At 38.0% G+C, this 21,870-nt stretch overlaps 1 non-coding gene across 1 annotated transcript; it reads left to right on the forward strand.

Moving 5' to 3' along the window:
- Nucleotides 1–14,678: 14,678 nt before the first annotated feature.
- Nucleotides 14,679–14,785, forward strand: LOC121206372 (small nucleolar RNA R71). Its single transcript, XR_005901441.1, has one exon. It is a non-coding gene; the product is annotated as a small nucleolar RNA R71 (small nucleolar RNA).
- Nucleotides 14,786–21,870: the final 7,085 nt, after the last annotated feature.

A 21,870-nucleotide genomic window follows, 5' to 3' on the forward strand; every position in this document is an offset into this window, starting at 1 on the left:
GGGGTGTGGTCACAAGCTGAAAGAAAGGGTTAGAATCGAGATTGAGTTGAAAAATTACTTAACTAGAAAAATAGCTAGTCATCAATTGCATGCGACAGAGCTCTGCTCAGAATATGGAATTTAAAAACTGAAGCTTACAAATAGAAGATCACTACTAATATGTATACATGTTTTTTTTTAAGAACAAGTTAAATAACATAGACTAACTAAGAACAAGATATAGCTAAGAAATTTATTCAACTCAAATCTTGACAAAAATAGGGATTAATTTAGGGGATTTCAACAATAATAGGTTAAGGGTTAATATTAAGGGTAATAAAAGAAATGGCTTGTTAGGCTCAATGGGGTTTACTAGGGGTTAATCGTGGAGGTAGACTTTTTGTAACACCCCGAACCCGAGACCGTCACCGGAGTCGAACACGAGGTGTTAACAGACTTTTAAAAATTTTCCAGACACTGCCAATCTGCGTAATAGTCTCTTTAAAAATCATATCTTGAGTTTCACAACTCGAAAATTTGTTTCGTGATTTTTCCCTGAAACTAGACTCATATTCCCATCTACATAATTTTTTTTAGAATTTTTGGTCAGGCCAATTAGTACAGTTTATTAGTCAAAGTCTCCCATGTTACAGGGATCGACTACCCTGACCTTTGTGCATTACGACTTGGATATCTCCTTGTACAGGGCTCCAATACTGATACCGTTTGTTTCTAATGAAACTAGACTCAAAGGGGAATCCACAAATATAAGGCATGACTTCTAATTATCTCTGGATAATTTATGGTGAATTATCAAAGTCAAAACAGGAGATCCAGAAACCGTTCTGGCCCTGTTTCACGAGAACTTTAATATCTCTTAATATACTGTCCATATGATTTTTTTGTTACTTTCATATGAAAATAGATTCATCAAGGTTCGATTACACAATTTATTCACTATTTAACTCCATTCCTACAAATTTTTGTGATTTTTCAAATCCACACCACTGCTGCTGTCAGCATCTGTTTTCAAGGTAAACTTTACCTGTTCCGTGGTTACCATGGACCAACTAGGGATTCGTCATACATGGGTCCACATATGATCATATTTAGCCATTCCAATGGCTGATCAATTGCCCAACACTTCCATTCCAAACCATAGTCACATCATGAAACCATATAAACATACATAAACACAAATGGTCTAATGCCATACTCCACTTCTACAAGCCATTTTCGCATGGCTGTACACACATACATCACAAAAAGTACTTAAACCACAAGGGGTAGTCCTATACATGCCATATCCAGAGTTCAACAAAAAGAGTACCAAAAGAGCTTTGATAGTGTGGATGACTTCGACTTCGTTGATCCCGAATCCGATAGCTAACGAACAAAATCTATAAAACAGAGAGCCAAAGCAACCGGGTAAGCAATTTAAGCTTAGTAAGTTTCAAGTAATGAAATCGGCTTTGATTAAAGTATTACATTCACATAGCTAACTGAATCACTTTATTGATACACATTCTCATAATCATACTTACTTCACACTCCATCAACATATATACACACAAGGTATCAACCTATCTAAAAGCCGAAAGTTCGTTAGCCGATTGCACGAATACTATTTAAAACGAATCGACTTTTCCGAAGCACATGCAAACATACCTTATCGTTCGGGTTAGTCGAGCGTATTAATTGAATTAGTTACAGCACAAAATGCTCACATTCAAACCCAAGTCTCTTCGAAATTTAGCCGGATATAACCGCAAGCACAATTGCCTTCGGGTCTTAACCCGGGTATAGCAACTCGCACGAATGCCTTCGGGTCTTAGCCCGGATATATCAACTTGCATAATTGCCTTCGGGTCTTAGCCCGGATTTATCAACTCGCACAAATGCCTTCGGGTTTTAGCCCGGATATATCAACTCGCACAAATGCCTTCGGGTCTTAGCCCGGATATATCAACTCGCACAAATGCCTTCGGGTCTTAGCCCGGATATATCAACTTGCACAAATGCCTTCGGGTCTGTGACAGCCCAAAGTTGACCCTAGTCGGGAAGTGGTTTCGGGACCGCTAAACCGAGTCACCGAAATGTTTCAATGTGATACTTATTGTCTAGAATATGTAATTATGAATGTGTGAAAATTTCAAGCTTCAATTTGGTTGATTTCATGTGAATTTAGTCAATAGGACTTATGTGAGAAAATTCTAAAATGTGATAGGTCAATGTGTCAGGACCTATTAGTGCATGTGGACAAAGAGGGGACTTGCATGTCAAATTCCCCCCTACTAGTAGTGGCCGGCCATGACAAGCATGGTAGACCAAGTTTGATGGCCAAGACATGTCATAGACATGTTTTGTTGGTGCATCATGGGTGGAAAAAAATAAAATAATAGGCATGGAAATTAAATAATGAAAAGGAGTATGATGAATACACAAAAAAAAAAAAGTGTGTAGTTGATTCTTTCCCCCCCCATTGTCGTGAGCTAAAGAAAAGAGAGGAGAAGATCTTTGTTCATCCTTTTCTCACCTTCATTTAGCCTAAATTAGAAAGAAAAACAAAGAAAAAATTTTCTCATCCTTTGGTTCATCCTTGGCCAAAAATTTTAAGGAGGAAAGAAGAAGAAAGGTGAAGAGATTCAGCCATGCATGTAGCTAGGCTAAGGTATGTTTGATGATGTTCCATGAGATGCATGCATGTTTTAGTTGTTAGCTTGAGTTCTACCTAGCCCATGGTCTAAATCTTGCTATGTGATGGAATTGGCACTTGACCATGGATGCATCATTCTTGGTTGGTGTTTGATGTTGTGGTGATGAGGCATGAGGATGAGTTAAGATTCGGCCTAGGTGAAGGTTGTGTTAATGCCATTGCATGCAAAATATGAAGCTTGTTAATGATGCATGTGATGATGGCTTGATGATTCTTGAACCTCCTTTTTAGCATTTTTGTGTGAGCACATATGTGCATTGGTTGCTAAATGGAGAAGAATCGGCTAGCAAGATGTGTGCTAAGGCCGAATGTAACTTTGCATGTTAATGAGCAATGCATGTGTTAAATTGATGAAAAGGGGGAGGATGCTTTACTAGTGTGTATATGTGTGTATTAAGTGTTGAAATCGACCCCAAAAATAGACATGCATATTCGGCCAAGGGGAAAGAAATTAGCTAATATGTTGTGTTGATGCATGATTTTTGCATGTATGAGACTTTAATGTCTAATGTATAAATATGGGCTAAGTGCCTTGTGTTCATCTTTTTGATGCCTAAATGATGAAATCAATTTATTTGTTTAATTAAGCTCAAGAGCAAAGGGGAAATAAATCCGATAAAGGGAAGGAAAAAGTGGTTGAATAGCTAGCGGAATCGTTCGACAACACCCGAGGTAAGTTCTTGAGTAAGAGAGCTTAAATTACGATGTGATTAAATCATGCTCTATGTGTGGCTATTGAGCCGAATGTGCAAGGACGATATGTGCCTTGTGTTTGAGTTTCGCAAATGAAAATGAAATATGAATGTGCCATGAATTATTGTTAGATGTGCATGATTAATTGAATGCTGTCCGGGCTAAGTCCCGAAGGCTTTGTGCTAAGTGAATATACCCGGACTAAGATCCGAAGGCATTTGTGCGAGATACAAATTCCGGGTTAAGCCCCGAAGGCCTTTGTGCGAGATACTAAATCCGGGTTAAGTCCCGAAGGCATTCGTGCGAGTTATTAAATCCGGGTTATGTCCCGAAGGCATTGTGTGAGTTACTAAAACCGGGCTATGTCCCGAAGGCATTTGAACGAGGAGCTATATCCGGTTAAATCCCGAAGGTACGTGATTTGGTAATGAATGAGCTTGCTGTAAAATTCCAGCGAATACTCAAAAAACATCCCAATATGGGGATATGTTACGTATGTGTTGAATTTAATCGAGCCCTTACAAATAAATGTTCGCTCAGTTGATAAACGAGCTACCGGCCTTCGGCTAAGTTAGTCTATTGTGTATGTACATAAGGGTTGTTAATGTTGTGAAGCAAGTTTGGTATCGGTAAATTGCGTATTATGAAATATCCCGTTTAGCTAAATGTGTGTTATTCTTTGTTTATGCTGGAATTCCTTGCTCAAAACTTACTAAGCATAAATTGCTTACTCGTTACACTGCTCCTCTGTTTTATAGATTTTTGGTTCTCCAGCTATCGGACTCGGGATCTTGAAGTCGAAGTCGCCCACACTATCAAAGGCTCTTTTGGGTACTATTTTGGTTGAATTTTGATATGGCATGTATAGGACTACCCATTGTTGTTTTTCGAGTACTTTATGAAATGTATAAGTGTACAGCCATGCGAAAATGGCTTGTAGAAGTGGAGTATGGCATTAGACCATTCGTGTTTATGAATGTATAGATGGTTTCATGATGTAACTATAGTTGGAATGGAAGTGTTGAGCAAATGATCAGCCATTGGAATGGCTAAGTATGATCATATGTGGGCATATGTATGACAAGGCCCTAGTTGGTCCATGAAACCCCGAAAATAGGTAAGGTTTACTTTGAAAACAGAGGCTGACAGCAGCAGTGGTGTGGATTGGAAAAATCACAAGAATTCGTAGGAGTGGAATTAAATAGTGAATAAATTACGTAATCGAACCTTGATGAATCTACTTTCATATGAAAGTAACGAAATAATCATATGAACAGTACAGTAAGAGATATTCGGGTTCTTGTGGAACAGGGCCAGAACAGTTTCTGGATTCCCTGTTCCGACTTTGGAAATTCACTATAAATTGACCAGAGATAATTAGGGGTCATACCATATATGTATGGATTCCTCTCTGAGTCTAGTTTCCATAGAAACAAACGGCATCAGTATTGAAGCTCTGTGAAGAGAGATATCCAAGTCGTAATGGGAAAAGGTCAGTGTAGTCGACCCCTGTAACATGGGAGACTTTGACTAATAAACTGTACTAATTGGCCCGACCAAAAATTCTAGAAAAAATACATAGGTGGGGACATGAGTCTAGTTTCAGGGAAAAATCACAAAACTGATTTTGAGTTGTGAAACTCAAGATATGATTTTTGAAGCGACTAGTACTCAGACTGGGCGGTGTCTGGAAAAATTTTTCAAAGTTTGTTAACATCTCGTGTCCGACTCCGGTGTCGGTCTCGGGTTCGGGGTGTTACAGGGTCTTAGCCCGGATATATCAAATGCTCATGCACACATATATCTATAATCTTAACACATCCATATCTTATTTTCGTTACTAAGGCTCAAACACAAATCATTTATTAAACCTTTCAAATTTCGGCTCAATAGCCACTCGCAAAGAGCATGATTTCGATTGGCTTTATAACTTAGTCTCTATGCACATTCGACTATCCGTCATAGTATGACTAATCATTTCAATATAATTCAAGTAGGGTCACTCCTCGAAGACTTACCTCGGATACTTTGAATAGTTGTGGATAGACTACTCGATCACTTTTTCCTTTCCTTTATCAGATTTTGACCCCCTTGGCTCTTGAGCTTGATTCAACAAGTAGATTTTATTAAATAACTTATCAAATTAGCGATTCGATTTAATACATGTATACCATACAACTAAGTAAAAAAGATGTTATTAACTAGATATTAAACATCAAACATATGCTCTACTCATGTACCAACGAACATGATACTAGCTCAATACCATGCATAATCGAATTTATTTAGCATCATTTAGTTTTATATAAATACACATATCATCCCAACTCGACACAAGAGTCAAATTCATCACTCAAACATTCACACCAATCTATTTGAATATCTTGGCCGAAACCCTCAATTGGCTAACATAGCCTTAATATTTCAATATAAACATGTATACATCAAAGGCAATTTAAAACACTTAGCCCTTATACTCAATAATGAAACCAACCCGTATACCTAATTATTTAACACATCACCTCCAAATGCATATATTAACTAACATATATCCAATCCACATGCCAAGTTACCATGAATAAATTAAACTTATATATATATAGATAACCTTTCACACCCTTGTATCTAGTGTCATGAGAATAGCCGAATGTCCAAATTAACCAAGCTTAAAGATTTAACCTTCAACACTTTAATGATCCACAACCTATTCTTCAAGGCTTCAATTATAAAGTAATTAACATTTATACTCTTGTGCCGAATTAGCTAACACTTATAGTCCATAGCCGAATCTCTTGATGATTAAGCCTCCAATTATTCATTTCAATTACCCTTACATTTTTACTTATCAAAGCCGAAACCCATACATGACATTACTCATATCATTCAAACTCACCTTCTAAAAAAAATCATGAACAATGCCGAATCCTTAAGTGTTCAAACCCCTAATTTACTCAACACATTCTTCATCAAAACTTAAAGGAAATAATCAAATTCCTTCTTTAATAACCATAGCCGAATGCTCCATCCATCCATCCATCAAAAATTCCAAGTTTTCAAATGGGCTAATATGGAGCTAACTAAATGACTTAAACTAAGCTTAAAATTTCAAAACTAACAAAATTTTACTAACCTTCTCAAGCTTCAAGTGACCGAATGCTACCCTCCTATCTTCCTCTCTACAATCGGCCAAGAAGAACAAGGTGATAACCTCCCTCTTTCTTTTTTTTTTCTTTTAGTATCCTTAGTATTTCTTTTATTATTTCTTTTCTTTTACTTAAAATAATGACCACTTCATGGAAATTTACCACATAGTCTAATATATGCTCCATCATGGCCGGCCACTATGCACACAAAAGGAGTATTTGACATGCAAAGCCAATATTTTCACTACATGCTTAAATAGGTCCTTATAAATTAACCTATCGCATTTCAAAAGTGTCACACATAAGTCCTATTAACTAGGTTCACATGCAATCGACTAAATCGAAGTTTAAAACTTTCACACATTCATATTCACATATTCTAAACAATAATTATCACATCCAAATACTTCGGTGACTCGGCTTAGTGGTCCCGAAACCACTTCCCGACTAGGGTCAATTTAGGGCTGTCACACTTTTCATGGCATAAGTGGGTTAATCCTAAGTGCCTTAATCATTTTGACATATCAAATCAAATGGTGTGGTCTCGACATGCATAATCAAGCAAGTTCTAGAATAATAGGTCAATACTGAAGCACTCAAAGCAATAATAAAAGTGAGCATGAAAGAATTAATAGATGCTCAAAAGGCTCAAAAATCTCACCAAAAATTATGGCTTTTTGATTTTTAAAACTTGTGAATTCCAACTCAAAGTAATACTTAAACTTTAGGGAAACAACCTAGGATTTTAAATTCTTAAAGATCAACTTATCATGCTTGATTCTCTAATGTCTGGAGGTTTAAACAATTAATGCATAAATGCCTATGTTTTAATTCAATATATATCAATCAACGTCATAAATCAATCAAAATTTATCTTAAATACGATATGAGAGCTTTTCAAGAGAACAAGGTAGTCATTCAGGGATTTTTCTGATAATGAAATAAATACCCCCACACTTAAGATGTACATTGCCCTCAATGTACAAAGATAGATATTAGAATATAAAAATAAGATAGGTAGAGAAGTGAAACTTCCTGTATGATGAATTCCTCGAACTGGAGTTTTGGAGAGTAATCAGTGGGAGAGTGGAGGAGGATTCTTCGGCGGTGGTAGAGGTTCATTAGTCCATAAGTCCTGCGCCAAAAGAATATTATATCTAGTGGTAGCTATGGTTGTGGTCGATGACGTGCCCGTGCAACATACACCATAAAAAGTAGGCGTCACGGGTATTGATGACACTAGTGCTCTCTCGCCTCTCCGTTATTGTGTGAGCCAAAATAGCTTGTAAGTACCTCAGGGATGGTGGGAGAACTGATACCTTGGAGCGGCTAGGATTGTAGGAGGTAGCGCTAGGGGCCAAAGTGTGCCAGCATTTCGAGGGAGAGAAGTGTATGTGGCAAGTGAGAGCATGTAGTTCATTCTTCTCCTTGAACTCCTCCGTATATAAGCCAGTGCATCATCGAACTCTGGGACGCTTAGCTGGCGGATTAATCCACCTAGGAAAAATTAGACCATGCCGGGATCATCGTAGTTCGTCATTACGGTCTGAAGATGGAACGTTGAGCATAGTTCCATAGTGAGCTCGAGGTTTTTTGGCTCGATGATCCCAAAGAACAGCTCCCAAGGGTTGGTGGTTAGGAGGGCCCGAATCATATCAGCCAACTGAACTTGTTCTACGGAAGCCTAATCGATGCAGCGGCCCACAATTAAAGGTCGGGCCCGAAGTATTTGGAAAGGTTCTTCTTGGGGCCCTCGGGGGAACTGCAAGAGAGGGTGACGAATTTTCGTGGTTGGACCCGTGGAAGATGACGCTTCCTTCCTCTTCTTTGAAGTAGGTATGGCAGTTTTCTTTCCTCGTGAAGATGACATGGTACCTGCAATCAAAACCATTAATTCATCATGAGGAATAATCAAAGTAAAATGAAGACAAATTTTAAATAAAAATCAGAATTTCAGCCACAACTACTAATATTAACCAAACATAACCAACATAATTATTTTGATAGCATAATTTTGTGACATTATCATTGTAATGGCATGAGAATGGGCATAGTAATGGCATATGTATGAGAAAATAGTGAGACTTTCCAAACAACTCGATTTAACATGAAATGTATGATAAATAATCTAATAATGCAGAAATAATGAAAAAATGGAAATAGTAAGAGAAAAATAAATATTATTTTAAAAATAAACATTAAAAGTAAGTAGAATAGAGGTGAAAAGAGTAAACAAATGTTAAGGGAGAGAAATCGGGCGTCAAAAATAGAGTTGGAGGCGGCGCACGAGCGTGGCAGGAAGGCCGTGTGGAATTTCAACGGCTAGGGTTAGGGTTTTTTTGAGTGGGGAAGACAATGAATAGTGCAGGGTATTTATTGTGACAGCCCAAAATTGACCCTAGTCGGGAAGTGGTTTCGGGACCGCTAAACCGAGTCGTAAAAATAATTAACCGTCATAATTGATGCTCATTATATGTACATGTGCATGTGTGAAAATTTCGTGTTTGAATTTTGTTAATTGTAAGTGAATTTCATCGAATAGGACTTATGTGAGAAAATTTTAAAATGTGATAGGTCAATGCGTAAGGACCTATTAGTGCATGTGGAAAAAGGGGGACTTGCATGTCAAATTCCCCCCTAATGAGTAATGGCCGGCCATGACAAGCATGGTAGACCAAGTGTGATGGGCAAGACATGTCATAGACATGTTGTGTTAGTGCATCATGAGTGGAAACATGTCACAAACATGTTATGTTAGTGAGGTATGTTAGGAAAAATAAAATAAGGAGCATGGGCATAAAATAATGAAAGGGAATATGATGGAAACAAAAAAAAATGTGTGTGGTTGTCTTTCCCCCCCCATTGCCGTGAGTTAAAGAAAAGAAAGGAGAAAATTTTGTTCATCCTTTTTCATCTTCATTTGGCCGAAAATTCTAAGGAAGGAGGAAGGAGTTCTTGCTTCATGTTTGATTTGGAAGAGGATTAGGAGGAGGTTTGGCCATACTTATATCTAGATTAAGGTATGTTTGAGGTTGTGCCATGAGATTCATGCATGTTTTTAGTTGCTAGCTTGAGTTCTAATTAGCCCATGGTTCAAATCCTTGCTATGTCATGGGGATGATATTCGGCCTAGGTGGATTTTGTGTTAATGCCATTGCATGCTAAATATGAAGCTTGTTAATGATGCATGTGATGGTGGATTGATGATTCTTGAATCTCCTTTTTAGCATTTTTGAGTGAGCACATATGTGCATTGGTTGCTAGATGGGGAAGAATCGGCTAGCAAGTTGTGTGCTAAGGCCGAATATAACTTTTGTATGTTAATGAGCAATGCATGTGTTAAATTGATGGAAAGGGAGAGGATGCTTTACTAGTGTATATATGTGTGTATTAGCCAAGTTTTGAACTTGAAACAAGATGATATTTATAATCAATACAAGTAACCATACTTGTAGGAAGTATTAAGCATATAATTGGCCCCAACATAGACATGCATATTCGGCCATAGGAATAAGATTTGGTGTTGCATGTATTCGGTTGGAGGCAAGCATATTGATGCTTTTGTCTTGGCTTAGAAAATTCGGCCAAGGGGGAAAATTAGCTAAAATGTTGAGTTTGATTCATGATTCCGTACATATGTGACTTTAATGTCTAATGTATAAATATGGGCTAAGTGCCTTGTGTTCCTCTTTTCGATGCTCAAATGATTAAATCAATTTATTTGTTTAATTAAGCTCAAGAGCAAAGGGGAACTAAATCCGATAAAGGGAAGGAAAAAGTGGTCGAATAGCCATCGGAATCGTTCGACAACATCCGAGGTAAGTTCTTGAGTAAGAGAGCTTAAATTAAGATTTGATTAGATCATGTTTTAAGCAAATCAAAATCATGCTCTTTGTGTGTGGCTATTGAGCCGAAATTGCAAGAATGATAAGTGTCTTGTGTTTGAGTTTTGCTAACGAAAATGAAATACGAATGTGCCATGACTTATGGTTAAATGTGCATGGTTATTTGAATGATGTCCGGGCTAAGTCCCGAAGGCTTTGTGCTAAGTGACCATATCCGGACTAAGATCCGAAGGCATTTGTGCGAGATACTAATTCCGGGCTAAGCCTGAAGGCATTGGTGCGAGTTACTAAATCCGGGTTAAGTCCCGAAGGCATTTGTGCGAGTTACTAAATCCGGGTTAAGTCCCGAAGGCATTTGTGCGAGTTACTATAACCGGGCTATGTCCCGAAGGCATTTGAACGAGGAGCTATATCCGGTTAAATTCCGAAGGTACGTGATTTGGGAATGAATGATCTTGCTGTAAAAATTTCAGTTAATACTCTAGAAACATCCCAACATTGAGGTATGTTTCGTATGTGCTTGAATTTAGTTGAGCCCTTACAAATAAGTATTCGCTCAGTTGATAAACGAGCTACCGGCCTTTGGCTAAGTTGATATTTTGTGTGTGTACATAAGGGTTGGTAATGTGAAGCAAGTATGATATCGAAAATTTGTGCATATGAAATTATCCGTTTAGCTATATGAATGCTATACTTTTGTTGTGCTGGAATTCCTTGCTCAAAACTTACTAAGCATAAATTGCTTACTCCGTTTCATGCTCCTCTGTTTTATAGATTTTGGTTCTCCAGCTATCGGACTCGGGATCTTGAAGTCGAAGTCGCCCACACTATCAAAGCTCCCTTTTGGTACAATTTTGGTTGAACTTCGAAATGGCATGTATAGGACTACCCGTTTGTTGTGGGTCATGGACCCTTTGGACTTGTATAATTTTGGTTAGCCATGCGAAAATGGCTTATATATGTTTGAGTATAATGTTATAATCATTTGGTGTGGATATGCTTGACAAGGATTGGCCATGGAAATGGTTAATCACTATCATAAATTGTGCTATTTATGCTAAAAGGGCTAGTTGAATCATGAAAACTATGAAATAGGTAAAGTCTACCTTAAAGGCAGATGCTGACAGCAGCAGTGACGTAGATTTGGAAAATCACTAAAAATAGCAGGAATGGAATTAAATAGTGAATAAATTATGTAAACCAACCTTGATGAATCTATTTTCATAGGAAAGTAACGAAACAATCATATGGACAGTATGTTGAGAGATATTCAGGTTCTCGTGAGACAGGGCCAGAACGGTTTCTGGATTCCTTGTTCCGACTTTGGAAATTCATTATAAATTAACCAGAGATAATTAGAAGTCATGCAATATATTTATAGATTCCTCTCTGAGTCTAGTTTCTACAGAAACAAACGGCATCAGTATTGAAGCTCTGTGCAGGGAGATATCCAAGTCGTATTGCGCAAAGGTCAGTGTAGTCGATCCCTGTAACATGGTAGATTTTGACTAATAAACTGTACTAATTGGCCTGACCAAAAATTCTAGAAAAAAATATGTAGATGGGAATATGAGTCTAGTTTCAGGGAAAAATCACGAAACTGATTTTCGAGTTGTGAAACTCAAGATATGATTTTTAAAGCGACTAGTACACAGATTGGCAGTGTCTGAGAAATATTTTTTTTAAGGGGTTTAAAGTCTGTTAACACCTCGTGTTCGACTCCGGTGTCGGTCTCGGGTTCGGGGTGTTCAATTTATAGATTTTGGGGCACACGGCCAAGTAACACTCCCGTGTTCCCCAATTTCAGCCCGTGTGATTTGCGAATTTTGAATTTGGGCGCGTTTGACATTTAGTCCACGCCCGTGTTCCTTGGGCGTGTGGCTGCACACGGCCGTGTTGAACGACCGTGTCTGGCGTTGTTTACTTCTCCCACGCCCGTGTATGAAGACCCACTCCTGTGTCAATCTAACAGGTTCGGCCATGGGTGCTAGACACGGGCGTGTCGCACACCCGTGTTGTTTTAACAGGTTCACCCATGGTTTTTCCACACGGGCGTGTGGTACGCCCGTGTTGTTTTGGCAGGCTTGACCACGGCCATGTAGTGCGGCCGTAGCGTTTTATTGTAGACCGTGTTTGGGGATATCTTTGCTCTATTTTCACACGGCCCTAAGCACGCCCGTGTGCTTGGCTGTGTCTCTGTGGAAAGCCTATATTCAAGTGCTCCGTTGGTAAGTTAGGTGTTGAAGACTAAATTTTAAAGAAGTTAATACAGTTAGTGCTCAGGTTGCCTCCCGTGAATCGCTTATTTATAGTCTAAGCTCGACTTACCTCTTCGTTGAATGATCATGGTGGTTTGAGGAGTTTATACTCCTCATTCCTGCTATCAATCTCATCAAAATAAGGTTTTAAATGGGTGTTGTTTACCTTAAAAGTGTCAAACTTGGGATGACTCACCTCGACCGTATCGAATGGGAAAATGCTGAGTACCGTAAGAGGGATTTCTTCATTTAATGTGGTAGCAACAATGTGGAGATCTATGGTATCTAATAAGACTCTATCTCTAACCTTAAGTTGATTTAGAAAGGTATTGAGCTCGTTCTGTTGTAGATTCGGTTTGTCGGGTGTTCTCGGTTTATGCGTCCGCCATTCATCTAGCTCCTCAATTTGTAGCCTTTGATCTTCATGAATAGGTCCTCTACTATTGCTTGAGAATGACTCATGTATTTCCTTTAGACTCATTTCCTGCAAAGAAGGTTGCTCCATATTGTCAGTTTTAATAGAATGGTTTAGACGATCACCTTCAATTTTCAATGTGTTGCCGGAATTACGAGCTTGAAGGGTGATTGTTTCGTCTCCCACACGGAGTGTGAGTTCACCTATGCCATCATCAATAATTGTTTTAGTAGTTGCTAAAAAGGGCCTTCCTAGAATTAAAAGAGTGTTCCTATCCTCTTCTATGTCTAGAACAATGAAGTTAACCGGAAATATAAATTTATCGATTTTAACTAGCACATCTTCAACAATACCCCTAGGGAATCTTATAGTTTTATCTGCTAACTGAATGCTCATCCTAGTCTGTTTGGGTTTCCAGAGACCTAGTTGCTTAAACATTTTGTAAGGCATGATGTTGATACTAGCCCCTAAATCAGCTAATGCATTATTAACATATAAACTACTAATTAAGCAAGGAATCGTAAAAATCCCTAGATCTTTTAACTTGTTCGGTAGCTTATTTTGCAGAATAGCTGAGCACATTGCGTTTAGCTCCACATGCGATGCCTCGTCCAACTTTCCCTTATTTGATAAAAGCTCCTTTAAAAATTTCATTGCGTTCGGCATCTGCGATAGAGCTTCAATAAACGCTAAGTTAATGTGTAATTTTTTTAAGAGTTTAAGGAATTTACCAAATTGTTCATCTGAGCGATCTTTCCTTGTCGCGTTGGGGTATGGCACACGAGGTTTATATTCGACATTCACTGATTTGCACCTTGACCTTTGCTTACCACAGTTTCTTGCCTCAGTTCTGGTTCAGGCTCAACGACTCCTTCGTCATCTTGAGTATTAATTGCATTGAACTGTTCCCTTGGGTTGGGTTCAGCATTACTTAGCAAGCTACCTTGTGGTCGTTCGGAGATTAGTTTGGAAAGCTGGCCTATCTGAGTTTCTAGCCCTTGGATCAATGCTTGTTGATTTTTAAGTGCTGACTCGGTGTTCTAAAAACGGGTTTCTGACACTGATATAAACTTTGAGAGTATCTCTTCAAGGTTCAGCTTCTTTTCTTGTTGATAGGGTGGTTGTTGAAAACCCGGAGGATGTTGTGGTATTTGATTTCCTTGACCACCCCATGAGAAATTGGGGTGGTTCCTCCAACCTGCATTGTAAGTGTTACTATATGGGTTATTTTAGGATTGAGAGTTATTGTTACCCATATATTGGACTTGTTCCTCCTCGATGCTAGGGTTGAAGGGTTGATACTCTGTGCATGCTCCTCCTCCATTCGTCTCGCACCTCATTATTGGATGTACCAGAGTAGAACCAAGTGAACCATCAATCTTTTTATTTAGAAGTTCTACCTGATTTGATAGCATAGTAATCAAATCAATGTTATAAATGCCTGCTATTTTAGTTGGCTTAGTCCTCATAACTTTCCACTGATAGTTATTCAGTGACATCTCCTCTATAAACTCATAGGCATTTTCAAGTGTTTTATTATTGATGGTTCTAACAGCAGCTGCGTCAACCATTTGTCGAGTCAAAAGATTCAGGTCATTATGGAACGTTTGAACCTATAGCCAAAGCGGTAACCCATGGTGAAGGCACCTTCTCAGTAAGTCTTTGTATCTCTCCCATGCATCGTAAAGAGTTTCTAAGTCCATCTGTACAAATGAAGAGATATCATTACGTAATTTAACCGGTTTAGCTAGTGGAAAATATTTTAATAGAAATTTTTCGGTCACTTGTTCCCAAGTAGTGATTGACCCTCGTGGTAATGAGTTCAACCACTATTTAGCTTTGTTTCTCAATGAAAAAGGGAATAACTGAAGACGAATGACATCATCAGAAACACCATTAATTTTAAATGTATCGCATAGTTCTAAGAAGTTTGCTAAGTGAGCGTTGGGATCCTCATCCTGCAAACCATCAAACTGAACAAATTGCTGTATCATTTGAATAGTCCTAGGTTTTAGTTGAAAAGTATTTGCAGCTACAGCAGGTCTAAATATACTCGATTTAGTTCCTGTTAAAGAAGGTTTAGCATAATCATACATAGTGCGTGGAGCAGGATTTTGATTAACCGCAATTGCAGGAGGTAGCTGATTGTCTTGGTTTTCAGCCATCTCTTCGGTTGGGGGTTGAGTATCGTCCTCTTGCTCATTCTCTGTATATCTTAAGCTTTGCCTTATTTCTCTTTGATGTCTGCGAACTGTGCTATCGATTTCTTCGTCCAAAAGTAGTGGTCCTGACGGGTTTCTTCTAGTCATAAACTATAAAAACCTACCAAGAGAAAGTAAATAAATAAATAATAATAATAAAAAATTAAATTAAATTAAATTGAAAAAAAATAAATGGCTAAAGTAATAAAAATTGAGCGTTCCTAATATCTAAGTTCCTCGACAACGGTGCCAAAAACTTGATCACGTGATTTCGTGATATGTTTTAAATATTTATAATTAATCGTTCTTGAAGCTAACTATTATCGCAATGTAGGCAAGTGTACCTATCGAACAGTAGTATAGTTTTAGCAGGACCGGATTGTCGAACCCAAAGGAACTAAAAGTACTAGTAATGACTGTCTTTTTATTATCTAGCCTAAGAATAAGGAGGTTTTGTTTTAACTAACTAATTATCTAAACTAAGAATTCACAGAGAATGGAATTAGGGAATTGCTTTTGGGAAAATCGATTGAATTAAGACAATACCTAAGGAAAAATCCACCCAGACTGTACTTGTTATTCTGGCTCCGAATCGGACGATTTATTCATTTAACTTGTTCCGTAGAGATCCCTAAGTTATGTTATTATCCCTATTCAAGACTAATAACGTCTAATCCCTAGATTGAATAATTGAGACCTTTCTCTAATTAACACCCTAGGGTTGCATTAACTCTATCTATGGATCCCCTTATTAGGTTTCACCCTAAGCCGGCAAAATCTTGTCACCCTATGTCTAGGCGCGCAAACAACTCCGCTTAATTATGACAAATGTACTCTTAGACAGGGTCTATTCCTCCTCTGAATAAGAGCTTATCTTGAATCAGTATCCTGGGATATCAAAACAAGAATTAAGAACATATAATTAAGAACAAGTTAAATATTTGTCATACAACTCAGAAAATAATAACAAGATTCGTCTTAGGTTTCATTCCCCTTAGGTATTTAGGGGTTTTAGTTCATAACTAAATAAGAAAACATCATAGAATAATAAAGAATACAAAACATAAAGAAAACCCAAAACTCCTGAAGGGGAAATTGAGGAGAGATCTTCAGTCTTGATGGTGAATACGGCTTCTGAGATGGATCAATCGGCTTCCTTGGAGTAATTCCATACTCCATATTCTGTGTCTCTCCTTTCTTCCTCCACTAGGGTGTATTTATAGGCTTCGGAATGCCTAAGAGACCTCATAGTAGCCTTTTTCGAATTGGACTCAACTTGGGCTCGACAGGGACACGCCCGTGTGATATGCCCATGTGCGATTACTTTAGGCCGTGCTCGAGCCTGCCAAATTGACACGACCGTGTGGTCTGCCCGTGTGAGGAGGTTCAGGCCGTGTTAATTTTGTACTTTGGCCCATTTTCTCTGTTTTTGGCCCGTTTCTCGTTCCTGTCGCTCTCCTATGCTCTCCTGAGTATAAAACATGAAATTAAAGCATTAGGAGCATCAAATTCACCAATTCTAATAGGAAATCATCCATAAAATGCGTTAAACATGGAGTAAAAATATGTTTAAATTACGGTTTATCACATATCATCCCTTATACGGGCCTACAAGGCCTAAAACATACATCGGGGGTGGTTCAGGCCTAAATCTAGAACTTACGAACTTTTTACAGCACTTAGAAAATTTTCTAGTTTTTGAGAGTCACATGCCCGTGTGGGTTGGCCGTGTGGTCACACACGCCCGTTGGCTCGGACACGCCTGTGTCCTCGGCCCGTGTAACTCTCTGTTTAAGTCGTCAACAATATTTTAAGGTCACACGGCCAAGACACACGTCTGTGTGCTAGGCCGTGTCTTCCACACAGCTGAGACACACGGCCGTGTCTCTATCCGTGTGACCAACACATAGGCTATTTTCCAAGCCTTGGTCAACCATAAACCCTCGCACATTTATACAACATCAAGGACATATAACATGACATCCAGTCGATGATTAAACATCTTCAGTTAGGCCACAAACATAGCATTTGCATGTCATCATACTTTTATTTCTCATACTCATTTTATAACAAGTCTAGACATATCAGACCATATTCATTTGGCCTTGTCATCTTCATTAACATCATTAACTTGCTCTAAATTTACATTTTTATACTAAGAATATAGTCACATCTATTGATCAAAGTTCATCCATCAAATGTGGATACCATATCATGCATCCATCGATAGCAAGCCATCACTACATGTACATCATCAAGACATTAGAATAGTCATGCAAAATCAATTAGGTTGACAACCCAATGATCAAATATAAGCCATATTTCATTTCTCTATACAAATGAATCATTATAAGCTGACTCAATTGGCCAAATCATGAAACACACATCATAAAGTACTAAGTCTCTATACATGTCACTCACTTGAAAAACACTTAAGATTCATTAATACATTGGCTTGATAATTTGATAGTGTGATGCTGCCTCCGACGATCTCCAACCTCGAGCTAACTTGACAACACTAAAAGAAATGGAAAGGAGAGGGGTAAGCTTTATAGCTTAGTAAGCTTGTATGAAAATAATAATAAGTAATTTATTAATGTGCTTTTTCTGAATTCTTACAACATGTTCTCATGGTAACACAATCGAAATTGCACATAATTCCACTATTTGCTCCTATTCCAGTCAAGCTATCTACTTGAGTCATAGTCATTAAATTATTTATAACTTGAGCTAAGGAACTCTAAATTAAGATCTGCTAATTTTCCTTAAAATTATACTTACATATATTCTTACCATAAAATTTCTAGAATTTATTCTTCAAAGTTACCCCTGTTCTGCTATTTGATTGTTTCAGTCTTTCTTTACTAAAATTTATTTATCTCTTAGTACGAGATTCGGATGATGTTCCCGTCTATTTATTTTGAAAATAGACTCATTGACAATTTAGTAATATAAATTATAACCCATAATTATTCTTGTAAAATTTTTAGTGATTTTCCAAATTTAAGACAGGGGAGCCCGAAATCACTCTGACCCTGCGTCACAAAAATTTAAATATCTCATAATATGAAATTCTTTTGTTTACACTGTTTCCTCTATGTGAAAATAGACTCAATAAGATTTAATCTCATATCTTATTAAGTTTCTAATTCAATTTTCCCAATTTTTAGTGGATTTTCAAAGTCACACAACTGCGGCTGTCCAAAACTGTTTTAGTGCAATATCATGATAACTATCATAATGATGACATAATAAACATAATCATAAACATAAACATACGTTTATTCATCATTCAAAATCTTTGACTTACTTATCACCCACATACCTCTTTATCATGAAACATCATATATCAAGGCATTACTCGTGAGTTTAGTGTACATACCTGTACTCATCGTAGTATATCATATAACCATACCTCTTTAACATGCCCCCCTCGGGACTTTCATCACATCCATTATATTACCCGTTGAACATTCAAAATACTATTGGATACGCAGAAAACTTGCACATAAGTGCCACATATACATACGAGCCAAAGCTACCTCATAACATGTAATGCTTGTAAAGGAGCTTCTCACGGGCTTGCTCATATAAGCTATTGATCAAGGTGTAACTACACGGGTTGCTCACACAAGCTATCAGGTATCCAACTACTTAAGGATTACCTAGCCATCGGTAGGACACAGAAGACCATTACCCAGAACCCAATTACATGTATTGCATTGTAACACCCCACACCCGATTCCTATGCTGAGATAGGATACGAGGTGTTACCACACTTAATCACATATGTACAATCATTTTGATGTCATTAAGACTCAGTCAAATTAAAAATTTTTTCAAACTTTGTTTAAACTCTTTAATATGGGACTATGAGGCCTCAAACATCCATTGGAAACCATTTGGGACCAACCCGGGTCCTTTAACTAACTTTAGGAAAAATAACCTTTGAGATAGGGCACACACCTGTGTGGAAGGTCAACACGCCTGTGTGGTCATTACAACATGGTCGTGCTGATGGCCTGTGTGACACACACGACCTAAGCATCTAGGGACACACCCGTGTCCCATGCCTGTGTGAATTAAATTCTAAATTTGAACCTACAGGGGTTTTTACACAGCCTGACACACGCCCGTGTCTATAGTCCGTGTCCCTCACATGACCATGACACGCCCGTGTCCTAGCCCGTGTCTAAAAACCTTGACATTTTGTTTCTGACATTAACATCCAATTTAGGGCATACGCCCGTGGCCACAAGCTGTGTCTTCCACACGGTGAGACACACGATCGTGTCTCTGCTCGTGTTTTTACTACCATGCATCCTGACTTGCAAACTTTACGTGTAGGGGACACACAGCTAAACAACATGCCCGTGGGGCTAACCGTGTGTCACACACGGCCTAGACACACACTCGTGTGTCTACCTGTGTGGACAATATAAGACTATCTACCAAGCCTTTGCCACCTTGAAACACAATCTAACATCAACCAACACATCAAAGTTTAACTTAACATGATTTCTCAACCAAACAACAATAGTTAATACCTATATACATTACATATATTCAACCATGCCAACAATTTCACATTCATGAAAGACTAGCTTGCATTCACATAATAACTTTCAATATTAGCCATTTTCCATGGCCTTATACAAAATGAATCAAAATCTAAAGTAAGCCAACACTTTTGGCCAATTAACAATGACACAAAACTCAAAAGTCAGGGTCCTATACATGCCATAATCAAAATAAAAGATCTAACTATACCAAGTGCTTCAGATGATAGTGTGATCGATGCCTCCGATGTCCGATGATCGACACTATAAGAAAATGGAAAGGAGAGGGAGTAAGCATAAAGCTTAGTGAGTTGCATGCAAACAAATATAACAACAACTTTACCATTCATCATCATGCTCATAGTACAGAAGTAGGCATAAGCACAACTTACTCATCACTATCCAATACAATTCACATAACATATATTGAGCTCACATCTCATACATTTCAAATGGGTACCTGTACCACTCCCAACATGGTTATACTTTACTTGTTTAACTCAAACTGTAACTCTCACTGTTGAACCATTTGGAATGCTATCGGATATTCACTAAGCCTCAAACAGAGGGTATAATGCCGATGCCATGTCCCAGACATGGTCTTACACTGGCTTATCCATCAAGTCGATGCCTTGTCCGAGACATGGTCTTACACTGACTATCGAAATTGAGGCCGACGCCATGTCCCAGACATGGTCTTACACTGGCTTATCCATCAAGTTGATGCCATGTCCGAGACATGATCTTACACTGACTATCAAAATTGAGGCCGACGCCATGTCCCAGACATGGTCTTACACTATCTCTCACATATTCGTACCGATGCCATGTCCCAGAAATGGTCTTACACTGACACATCTCATAGCCGATGCATGTCCCAGACATGTCTTACACTGGCTTACATCTTGAGGCCCATGCATGTCCCGGACATGTCTTACACTAGCTCTCGTCTCAATACTGATGCATGTCCTAGACATGTCTTACACTAGCACACAAATAACCCAAATGTCATGGCATGAATATCCGATGTATTTCCTAAGGTTCAGATAGAAGCTCTACTATCTCGATATCCATCATACATAATCATTTCTACAAACAAGCAATTTATGCTATATCAATTCAAACACATACAATAACAATGTAGTTGTATTATTTACATACAACTTACCTCGGTACTCGAAATGTAGACGATTAATTCGGCTTAGTCCACTTGTTTTGCTTTTCCTCGGTTTAGGCTCGAATTTTGTAATTCTTGATCTATAATGATAAAAATCACAAATTTAATCATTTTATTTATCTAGGTACTCAACAATTTATAATTAGGCAAAATGACCATTTTACCCCTAGACCCGAAATCAATTTTTATCACATTTTCTCATTAATGAAGCCTAGTCGAATACTTTTTATATTAGGAGCAGCTCACAATTCTCATTATTTCACACATTTATCAACTATTTTACAACTAATGCAAAACGGTCCTTAGTTAGGGTTTCTATGAAAACTACTTCACAAAAGTTGTTTATTTCACAACCATGATTCATTTCCTTCCATAAAATTTCAGAAAACAACATGAACACTCTCATGGTAAAACCCTAGACTTTCAACCATTTTGCAAAATAGTCTCTTATTTGAAAGCTCATGCTCCAAGGGTTCTAAAAGTACAAAAATCATCAAGAAAACCGTCAAAATCACTTACTTGTAGAGATATTAAGTGGCTGAAATTTTTCAAGCTTCAAAGCCCTCTTATGGCTTATATTTTCGATGGGAAGAAGATGAAAGAAAATATGATATAATTCTCTTTTTGTTTTATTTTATTCAAAGCCAATTTAGTTACCAAATCTACCTAATCTTTGACTTTTTTTTACCATTCTTGTCTCTATGGCCAACCAGTCTATGTATTAGGGGTCTATTTGCTCTTTAAAGACCCCCAATTTTAGTTCTCTAGCTATTTGACACCCGTAGCTATCAAAATAGGACTTTTGCACTTTATGCGATTTAGTCCTTTTTCTCAACTAAGCATGAAATCGCTAAAATTAATTCACCAAAATTTTCATGCTCTCA

This window comes from Gossypium hirsutum, chromosome A01, assembly GCF_007990345.1.
Source record: "Gossypium hirsutum isolate 1008001.06 chromosome A01, Gossypium_hirsutum_v2.1, whole genome shotgun sequence".
Classification (NCBI taxonomy): Eukaryota; Viridiplantae; Streptophyta; class Magnoliopsida; order Malvales; family Malvaceae; genus Gossypium; species Gossypium hirsutum.